We start from the raw sequence: 10,699 nt of genomic DNA on the forward strand, positions 1-10,699 counted from the left end.
AGGAGTAACTCTTCTAATAGTTCGTGCTCTGAGCCTTTCCTGGGACAGCAGTATTAGATTACGATGCACCATTGCAGGTTTACTGTATCTCATGGACCTTCTAATCAACGATGAAGCGCAGAAATTGCATCGATATTGAATAGAAAAGGCAAAATGTCGACTTATTTACAAGAGGAGTTACTCTTCTAATAGTACGTGCTTTGATCCTTTGCTGGGACAGCAGTATTAGATTGCGATGCACCATTGCAGGTTTACTGTATCACTTGCACCTTCAAACCAACGATGAAACAGAGAAATTGCATCGATATTGAATACAAAAGGAAAAATGTCGACTTATTTACAAGAGGAGAATCTTTTCTAATAGTTCGTGCTTTTAGCTCCCCTGGGACAGCAGTAATAGATTCCAATGCACCATTTCAGGTTTACTGTATCCCTTGGACCTTCAAATCAACGATGAAACACAGAAATAGCATCGATATTGAACGCAAAAGGCAAAATGTCGACTTATTTACAAGAGGAGTAACTCTTCTAATAGTTCGTTCTTTGAGCCTTTCCTGGGACAGCAGTATTAGATTCCGATGCACCATTGCAGGTTTACTGTATCTCTTGGACATTCAAATCAACGATGAAACACAGAAATTGCATCGATATTGAATACAAAAGGCAAAATGTTGACTTATTTACAAGAGGAGTAACTCTTCTAATAGTTCGTGCTTTTAGCCTTCCCTGGGACAGCAGTATTACATTCCAATGCACCATTGCAGGTTTACTGTATCTCTAGGACCTTCAAATCAACGATGAAGCGCAGAAATTGTATCGATATTGAATACAAAAGGCAAAATGTCGACTTATTTACAAGAGGAGTAACTCTTCTAACAGTTCGTGCTTTGAGTCTTTCCTGGGATAGCAGTATTAGATTCCGATGCACCATTGCATGTTTACTGAATCCCTTGGACCTTCAAATCAACGATGAAACACAGAAATTGCATCGATATTGAATACAAAAGGCAAAATGTCGACTTATTTACAAGAGGAGTAACTCTTCTAATAGTTCGTGCTTTGAGCCTTTCCTGGGACAGCAGTATTAGAATCCAATGCACCATAGCGGGTTTACTGTATCCCTTGGACCTTCTAATCAACGATGAAGCGCTGAAATTGCATCGATATTGAATAGAAAAGGCAAAATTTCGACTTATTTACAAAAGGAGTTACTCTTCTAATAGTATGTGCTTTGATCCCTTCCTGGGACAGCAGTATTAGATTGCGATGCACCATTGCAGGTTTACTGTATCCCTTGGACCTTCAAATCAACGATGAAACACAGAAATTGCATCGATATTGAATACAAAAGGCAAAATATCGACTTTTCACAAGAGGAGTAACTCTTCTAATAGTTCGTGCTTTGAGCCTTTCCTGGGACAGCAGTATTAGATTCCGATGCACCATTGCAGGTTTACTGTACCTCTTGGACCTTCAAATCAACGATGCAACACAGAAATTGCATCGATATTGAATACAAAATGCAAAATGTCGACTTATTTATAAGAGGAGTAACTCTTGTAATTGTTCGTGCTTTGAGCCTTTCCTGGGACAGCAGTATTAGATTCCGATGCACCATTGCAGGTTTACTGTACCTCTTGGACCTATAAAGCAACTATGAAACACAGAAATTGCATCGAAATTGAATACAAAATGCAAAATGTCGACTTATTTACAAGAGGAGTATCTCTTCTAATAGTTCGTGATTTTAGCCTCCCCTGGGACAGCAGTTATAGATTCCGATGCACCATTGCAGGTTTACTGTATCTCTTGGACCTTCAAGTCAACGATGAAACACAGAAATTGCATCGATATTGAATACAAAATGCAAAATGCGACTTATTTATAAGAGGAGTAACTCTTGTAATAGTTCGTGCTTTGAGCCTTTCCTGGGACAACATTATTAGATTCCGATGCACCGTTGCAGGTTTACTGTATCCCTTGGACCTTCATATCAACGATGAAACACAGAAATTGCATCGATATTGAAAACAAAAGGCAAAATGTCGACTTATTTACAAGAGGAGTAACTCTTCTAATAGTTCTTGCATTGAGCCTTTCCTGGGACAGCATTATTAGATTACGATGCACCATTGCAGGTTTACTGTATCCCTTGGACCTTCAAATCAACGATGAAACACAGAAATTGCATCGATATTGATTACAAAATGCAAAATGCAACTTATTTATAAGAGGAGTAACTCTTGTAATAGTTCGTGCTTTGAGCTTATCCTGGGACAGCAGTATTAGATTCCGATGAACCATTGCAGGTTTAATGTATTTCTTGGACCTTCAAATCAACGATGAAACACAGAAATTGCATCGATATTGAATACAAAAGGCAAAATGGCGACTTATTTACAAGAGGAGTAACTCTTCTAATAGTTCGTGCTTTAAGCCTTTTCTGGGACAGCACTATTAGATTCCGATGCACGATTGCAGGTTTGCTGTATCTGTTGGACCTTCAAATCAACGATGAAACACAGAAATTGCATCGATATTGAATGCAAAAGTCATAATGTCGACTTATTTATAAGATCAGTAACTCGCCTAATAGTTCGTGCCTTGAGCCTTTCCTGGGACAGCATTAGTAGATTCCGATGCACCATTGCAGGTTTAGTGTATCCCTTGGACCTTCAAATCAACGATGAAACACAGAAATTGCATCGATATTGAAAACAAAAGGCAAAATGTCGACTAATTTACAAGAGGAGTAACTCTTCTAATAGTTCGTGCATTGAGCCTTTCCTGGGACAGCATTATTAGAATACGATGCACCATTGCAGGTTTACTGTATCCCTTGGACCTTCAAATCAACGATGAAACACAGAAATTGCATCGATATTGAATACAAAATGCATAATGCGACTTATTTATAAGAGGAGTAACTCTTGTAATAGTTCGTGCTTTGAGCCTTTCCTGGGTCAGCATTATTAGATTCCGATGCACCGTTGCAGGTTTACTGTATCCCTTGGACCTTCAAATCATCGATGAAACACAGAAATAGCATCGATATTGAATGCAAAAGGCAAAATGTCGACTTATTTACAACAGGAGTAACTCTTCTAATAGTTCGTGTTTTGAGTCTTTCCTGGGACAGCAGTATTAGATTCCGATGCACCATTGCAGGTTTACTGTATCCCTTGGACTTTCAAATCAACGATGAAACACAGAAATTGCATCGATATTGAATACAAACGGCAAAATGTCGTCTTATTTACAAAAGAAGTAACTCTTCTAATAATTCGTGCTTTGGGCCATTCCTGGGACAGCAGTATTAGATTCCGATGCACCATTGCAGGTTTACTGTATCCCGTGGACCTTCAAATCAAAGATGAAACACAGAAATTGCATCGATATTGAATACAAAAGGCAAAATGTCGACTTATTTACAAGAGGAGTAACTCTTCTAATAGTTCGTGCTTTGAGCCTTTCCTGGGACAGCAGTATTAGATTCCGATGCACCATTGCAGGTTTACTGTATCTCTAGGACCTTCAAATGAACGATGAAGCGCAGAAATTGTATCGATATTAAATAAAAAAGGCAAAATGTCGACTTATTTACAAGAGGAGTAACTCTTCTAATAGTTCGTGCTTTGAGCCTTTCCTGGGACAGCAGTATTAGATTACGATGCACCATTGCAGGTTTACTGTATCCCTTGGAACTTCTAATCAACGATGAAGCGCAGAAATTGCATCGATATTGAATAGAAAAGGCAAAATGTCGACTTATTTACAAGAGGAGTTACTCTTCTAATAGTACGTGCTTTGAGCCTTTCCTGGGACAGCAGTATTAGATTACGATGCACCATTGCAGGTTTACTGTATCCTTTGGACCTTCAAATCTACGATGAAACAGAGAAATTGCATCGATATTGAATACAAAAGGCAAAATATCGACTTATTTACAAGAGGAGTAACTCTTCTAATAGTTCGTGCTTTAAGTCTTTCCTAGGACAGCAGTATTAGATTCCGACGCACCATTGCAGGTTTACTGTATCCCTTGGACCTTCAAATCAACGATGAAACACAGAAATTGAATCGATATTGAATACAAAAGGCAAAATGTCGACTTAGTTACAAGAGGAGTAACTCTTCTAATAATTCGTGCTTTGAGCCTTTCCTGGGACAGCAGTATTAGATTCCGATGCACCATTGCAGGTTTACTGTACCTCTTGGACCTTCAAATCAACGCTGAAACACAGAAATTGCATCGATATTGAATACAAAATGCAAAATGTCCACTTGTTTATAAGAGGAGTAACTCTTGTAATAGTTCGTGTTTTGAACCTTTCCTGGGACAGCATTATTAGATTCCGATGCACCGTTGCAGGTTTACTGTATCCCTTGGACTTTCAAATCAACGATGCAACACAGAAATAGCATCGATATTGAATGCAAAAGGCAAAACGTCGACTTATTTACAAAAGGAGTAACTCTTCTAATAGTTCGTTCTTTGAGCCTTTCCTGGGACAGCAGTATTAGATTCCGATGAACCATTGCAGGTTTACTGTATCTCTTGGACCTTCAAATCAACGATGAAACACAGAACTTGCATCGATATTGAATACAAAAGGCAAAATGTCGACTTATTTACAAGAGGAGTATCTCTTCTAATAGTTCGTGATTTTAGCCTCCCCTGGGTCAGCAGTATTTGATTCCGATGCACCATTGCTGGTTTACTGAATGCCTTGGACCTTCAAATCAACGATGAAACACAGAAATTGCATCGATATTGAATACAAAAGGCAAAATCTCGACTTATTTACAAAAGGAGTAACTCTTCTAATGTTTCGTGCTTTGAGCCTTTCTTGGGACAGCAGTATTGGATTCCGAGCACCATTGCAGGTTTACTGTATCCCGTGGACCTTCAAATCAAAGATGAAACACAGAAATTGCATCGATATTGAATACAAAAGGCAAAGTGTCGACTTATTTACAAGAGGAGTAACTCTTCTAATAGTTCGTGCTTTGAGCCTTTCCTGCGACAGCAGTATTAGATTCCGATGAACCATTGCAGGTTTAATGATTCTCTTGGACCTTCAAATCAACGATGAAACACAGAAATTGCATCGATATTGAATACAAAAAGCAAAATGTCGACTTATTTACAAGAGGAGTAACTCTTCTAATAGTTCGTTCTTTTAGCCTTCCCTGGGACAGCAGTATTAGATTCCAATGCACCATTGCAGGTTTACTGTATCCGTTGGACCTTCAAATCAACGATGAAACACAGAAATTGCATCGATATTCAATACAAAAGGCAAAATGTCGACTTTTTTACAAGAGGACTAACTCTTCTAATAGTTCGTGCTTTGAGCCTTTCCTGGGACAGCAGTATTAGATTGCGATGCACCATTGCAGGTTTACTGTATCCCTTGGACCTACAAATCAGCGATGAAGCGCAGAAATTGATCGATATTGAATACAAAACGCAAAATGTCGACTTATTTACAAGAGGAGTAACTCTTCTAATAGTACGTGCTTTGAGCCTTTCCTGGGACAGCAGTATTAGATTCCGATGCACCATTGCAGGTTTACTGTATCCCTTGGACCTTCAAATCAACGATGAAACACAGAAATTGAATCGATATTGAATACAAAAGGCAAAATGTCGACTTAGTTACAAGAGGAGTAACTCTTCTAATAATTCGTGCTTTGAGCCTTTCCTGGGACAGCAGTATTAGATTCCGATGCACCATTGCAGGTTTACTGTACCTCTTGGACCTTCAAATCAACGCTGAAACACAGAAATTGCATCGATATTGAATACAAAATGCAAAATGTCGACTTGTTTATAAGAGGAGTAACTCTTGTAATAGTTCGTGTTTTGAACCTTTCCTGGGACAGCATTATTAGATTCCGATGCACCGTTGCAGGTTTACTGTATCCCTTGGACTTTCAAATCAACGATGCAACACAGAAATAGCATCGATATTGAATGCAAAAGGCAAAACGTCGACTTATTTACAAAAGGAGTAACTCTTCTAATAGTACGTGCTTTGAGCCTTTCCTGGGACAGCAGTATTAGATTCCGATGCACCATTGCAGGTTTACTGTATCCCTTGGACCTTCAAATCAACGATGAAACACAGAAATAGCATCGATATTGAATGCAAAAGGCAAAATGTCGACTTATTTACAAGAGGAGTAACTCTTCTAATAGTTCGTTCTTTGAGCCTTTCCTGGGACAGCAGTATTAGATTCCGATGTACAATTGCAGGTTTACTGTATCTCTTGGACCTTCAACTCAACGATGAAACACAGAAATTGCATCGATATTGAATACAAAAGGCAAAATGTCGACTTAGTTACAAGAGGAGTAACTCTTCTAATAATTCGTGCTTTGAGCCTTTCCTGGGACAGCAGTATTAGATTCCGATGTACAATTGCAGGTTTACTGTATCTCTTGGACCTTCAACTCAACGATGAAACACAGAAATTGCATCGATATTGAATACAAAAGGCAAAATGTCGACTTATTTACAAAAGGAGTAACTCTTCTAATAGTTCGTGTTTTTAGCCTCCCCTCGGACAGCAGGATTAGATTCCGATGCACTTTTGCAGGTTTACTGTATCCCTTGGACCTTCAAATCAACGATGAAACACAGAAATTGCATCGATATTGAATACAAAATGCAAAATGTCGACTTGTTTATAAGAGGAGTAACTCTTGTAATAGTTCGTGTTTTGAACCTTTCCTGGGACAGCATTATTAGATTCCGATGCACCGTTGCAGGTTTACTGTATCCCTTGGACCTTCATATCAACGATGAAACACAGAAATTGCATCGATATTGAAAACAAAAGGCAAAATGTCGACTTATTTACAAGAGGAGTAACTCTTCTAATAGTTCTTGCATTGAGCCTTTCCTGGGACAGCATTATTAGATTACGATGCACCATTGCAGGTTTACTGTATCCCTTGGACCTTCAAATCAACGATGAAACACAGAAATTGCATCGATATTGAATACAAAATGCAAAATGCAACTTATTTATAAGAGGAGTAACTCTTGTAATAGTTCGTGCTTTGAGCTTATCCTGGGACAGCAGTATTAGATTCCGATGAACCATTGCAGGTTTAATGTATTTCTTGGACCTTCAAATCAACGATGAAACACAAAAATTGCATCGATATTGAATACAAAAGGCAAAATGGCGACTTATTTACAAGAGGAGTAACTCTTCTAATAGTTCGTGCTTTAAGCCTTTTCTGGGACAGCACTATTAGATTCCGATGCACGATTGCAGGTTTGCTGTATCTGTTGGACCTTCAAATCAACGATGAAACACAGAAATAGCATCGATATTGAATGCAAAAGTCATAATGTCGACTTATTTATAAGATCAGTAACTCGCCTAATAGTTCGTGCCTTGAGCCTTTCCTGGGACAGCATTAGTAGATTCCGATGCACCATTGCAGGTTTACTGTATCCCTTGGACCTTCAAATCAACGATGAAACACAGAAATTGCATCGATATTGAAAACAAAAGGCAAAATGTCGACTAATTTACAAGAGGAGTAACTCTTCTAATAGTTCGTGCATTGAGCCTTTCCTGGGACAGCATTATTAGAATACGATGCACCATTGCAGGTTTACTGTATCCCTTGGACCTTCAAATCAACGATGAAACACAGAAATTGCATCGATATTGAATACAAAATGCAAAATGCGACTTATTTATAAGAGGAGTAACTCTTGTAATAGTTCGTGCTTTGAGCCTTTCCTGGGTCAGCATTATTAGATTCCGATGCACCGTTGCAGGTTTACTGTATCCCTTGGACCTTCAAATCAACGATGAAACACAGAAATAGCATCGATATTGAATGCAAAAGGCAAAATGTCGACTTATTTACAACAGGAGTAACTCTTCTAATAGTTCGTTCTTTGAGCCTTTCCTGGGACAGCAGTATTAGATTCCGATGCACCATTGCAGGTTTACTGTATCTCTTGGACATTCAAATCAACGATGAAACACAGAAATTGCATCGATATTGAATACAAAAGGCAAAATGTCGACTTATTTACAAGAGGAGTAACTCTTCTAAAAGTTCGTGCTTTTAGCCTTCCCTGGGACAGCAGTATTACATTCCAATGCACCGTTGCAGATTTAGTGTATCCCTTGGACCTTCAAATCAACGATGAGACACAGAAATTGCATCGATATTGAATACAAAAGGCAAAATGTCGACTTATTTACGAGAGGAGTAACTCTGCTAATAGTTCGTGTTTTGAGTCTTTCCTGGGACAGCAGTATTAGATTCCGATGCACCATTGCAGGTTTACTGTATCCCTTGGACTTTCAAATCAACGATGAAACACAGAAATTGCATCGATATTGAATACAAACGGCAAAATGTCGTCTTATTTACAAAAGAAGTAACTCTTCTAATAATTCGTGCTTTGGGCCATTCCTGGGACAGCAGTATTAGATTCCGATGCACCATTGCAGGTTTACTGTATCCCGTGGACCTTCAAATCAAAGATGAAACACAGAAATTGCATCGATATTGAATACAAAAGCCAAAATGTCGACTTATTTACAAGAGGAGTAACTCTTCTAATAGTTCGTGCTTTGAGCCTTTCCTGGGACAGCAGTATTAGATTCCGATGCACCATTGCAGGTTTACTGTATCTCTAGGACCTTCAAATGAACGATGAAGCGCAGAAATTGTATCGATATTAAATAAAAAAGGCAAAATGTCGACTTATTTACAAGAGGAGTAACTCTTCTAATAGTTCGTGCTTTGAGCCTTTCCTGGGACAGCAGTAATAGATTACGATGCACCATTGCAGGTTTACTGTATCACTTGGAACTTCTAATCAACGATGAAGCGCAGAAATTGCATCGATATTGAATAGAAAAGGCAAAATGTCGACTTATTTACAAGAGGAGTTACTCTTCTAATAGTACGTGCTTTGAGCCTTTCCTGGGACAGCAGTATTAGATTACGATGCACCATTGCAGGTTTACTGTATCCTTTGGACCTTCAAATCAACGATGAAACAGAGAAATTGCATCGATATTGAATACAAAAGGCAAAATATCGACTTATTTACAAGAGGAGTAACTCTTCTAATAGTTCGTGCTTTAAGTCTTTCCTAGGACAGCAGTATTAGATTCCGATGCACCATTGCAGGTTTACTGTATCCCTTGGACCTTCAAATCAACGATGAAACACAGAAATTGAATCGATATTGAATACAAAAGGCAAAATGTCGACTTAGTTACAAGAGGAGTAACTCTTCTAATAATTCGTGCTTTGAGCCTTTCCTGGGACAGCAGTATTAGATACCGATGCACCATTGCAGGTTTACTGTACCTCTTGGACCTTCAACTCAACGCTGAAACACAGAAATTGCATCGATATTGAATACAAAATGCAAAATGTCGACTTGTTTATAAGAGGAGTAACTCTTGTAATAGTTCGTGTTTTGAACCTTTCCTGGGACAGCATTATTAGATTCCGATGCACCGTTGCAGGTTTACTGTATCCCTTGGACCTTCAAATCAACGATGAAACACAGAAATAGCATCGATATTGAATGCAAAAGGCAAAACGTCGACTTATTTACAAGAGGAGTAACTCTTCTAATAGTTCGTTCTTTGAGCCTTTCCTGGGACAGCAGTATTAGATTCCGATGCACCATTGCAAGTTTACTGTATCTCTTGGACCTTCAAATCAACGATGAAACACAGAACTTGCATCGATATTGAATACAAAAGGCAAAATGTCGACTTATTTACAAGAGGAGTATCTCTTCTAATAGTTCGTGATTTTAGCCTCCCCTGGGACAGCAGTATTTGATTCCGATGCACCATTGCTGGTTTACTGAATGCCTTGGACCTTCAAATCAACGATGAAACACAGAAATTGCATCGATATTGAATACAAAAGGCAAAATCTCGACTTATGTACAAAAGGAGTAACTCTTCTAATGTTTCGTGCTTTGAGCCTTTCTTGGGACAGCAGTATTGGATTCCGAGCATCATAGCAGGTTTACTGTATCCCGTGGACCTTCAAATCAAAGATGAAACACAGAAATTGCATCGATATTGAATACAAAATGCAAAGTGTCGACTTATTTACAAGAGGAGTAACTCTTCTAATAGTTCGTGCTTTTAGCCTTTCCTGCGACAGCAGTATTAGATTCCGATGAACCATTGCAGGTTTAATGATTCTCTTGGACCTTCAAATCAACGATGAAACACAGAAATTGCATCGATATTGAATACAAAATGCAAAATGTCGACTTATTTACAAGAGGAGTAACTCTTCTAATAGTTCGTTCTTTTAGCCTTCCCTGGGACAGCAGTATTAGATTCCAATGCACCATTGCAGGTTTACTGTATCCGTTGGACCTTCAAATCAACGATGAAACACAGAAATTGCATCCATATTCAATACAAAAGGCAAAATGTCGACTTATTTACAAGAGGAGTAACTCTTCTAATAGTTCGTGCTTTGAGCCTTTCCTGGGACAGCAGTATTAGATTCCGATGTACAATTGCAGGTTTACTGTATCTCTTGGACCTTCAACTCAACGATGAAACACAGAAATTGCATCGATATTGAATACAAAAGGCAAAATGTCGACTTATATACAAAAGGAGTAACTCTTCTAATAGTTCGTGCTTTTAGCCTCCCCTCGGA

Source organism: Schistocerca cancellata, unplaced genomic scaffold (genome assembly GCF_023864275.1).
Source record: "Schistocerca cancellata isolate TAMUIC-IGC-003103 unplaced genomic scaffold, iqSchCanc2.1 HiC_scaffold_1148, whole genome shotgun sequence".
Lineage (NCBI taxonomy): Eukaryota > Metazoa > Arthropoda > Insecta > Orthoptera > Acrididae > Schistocerca > Schistocerca cancellata.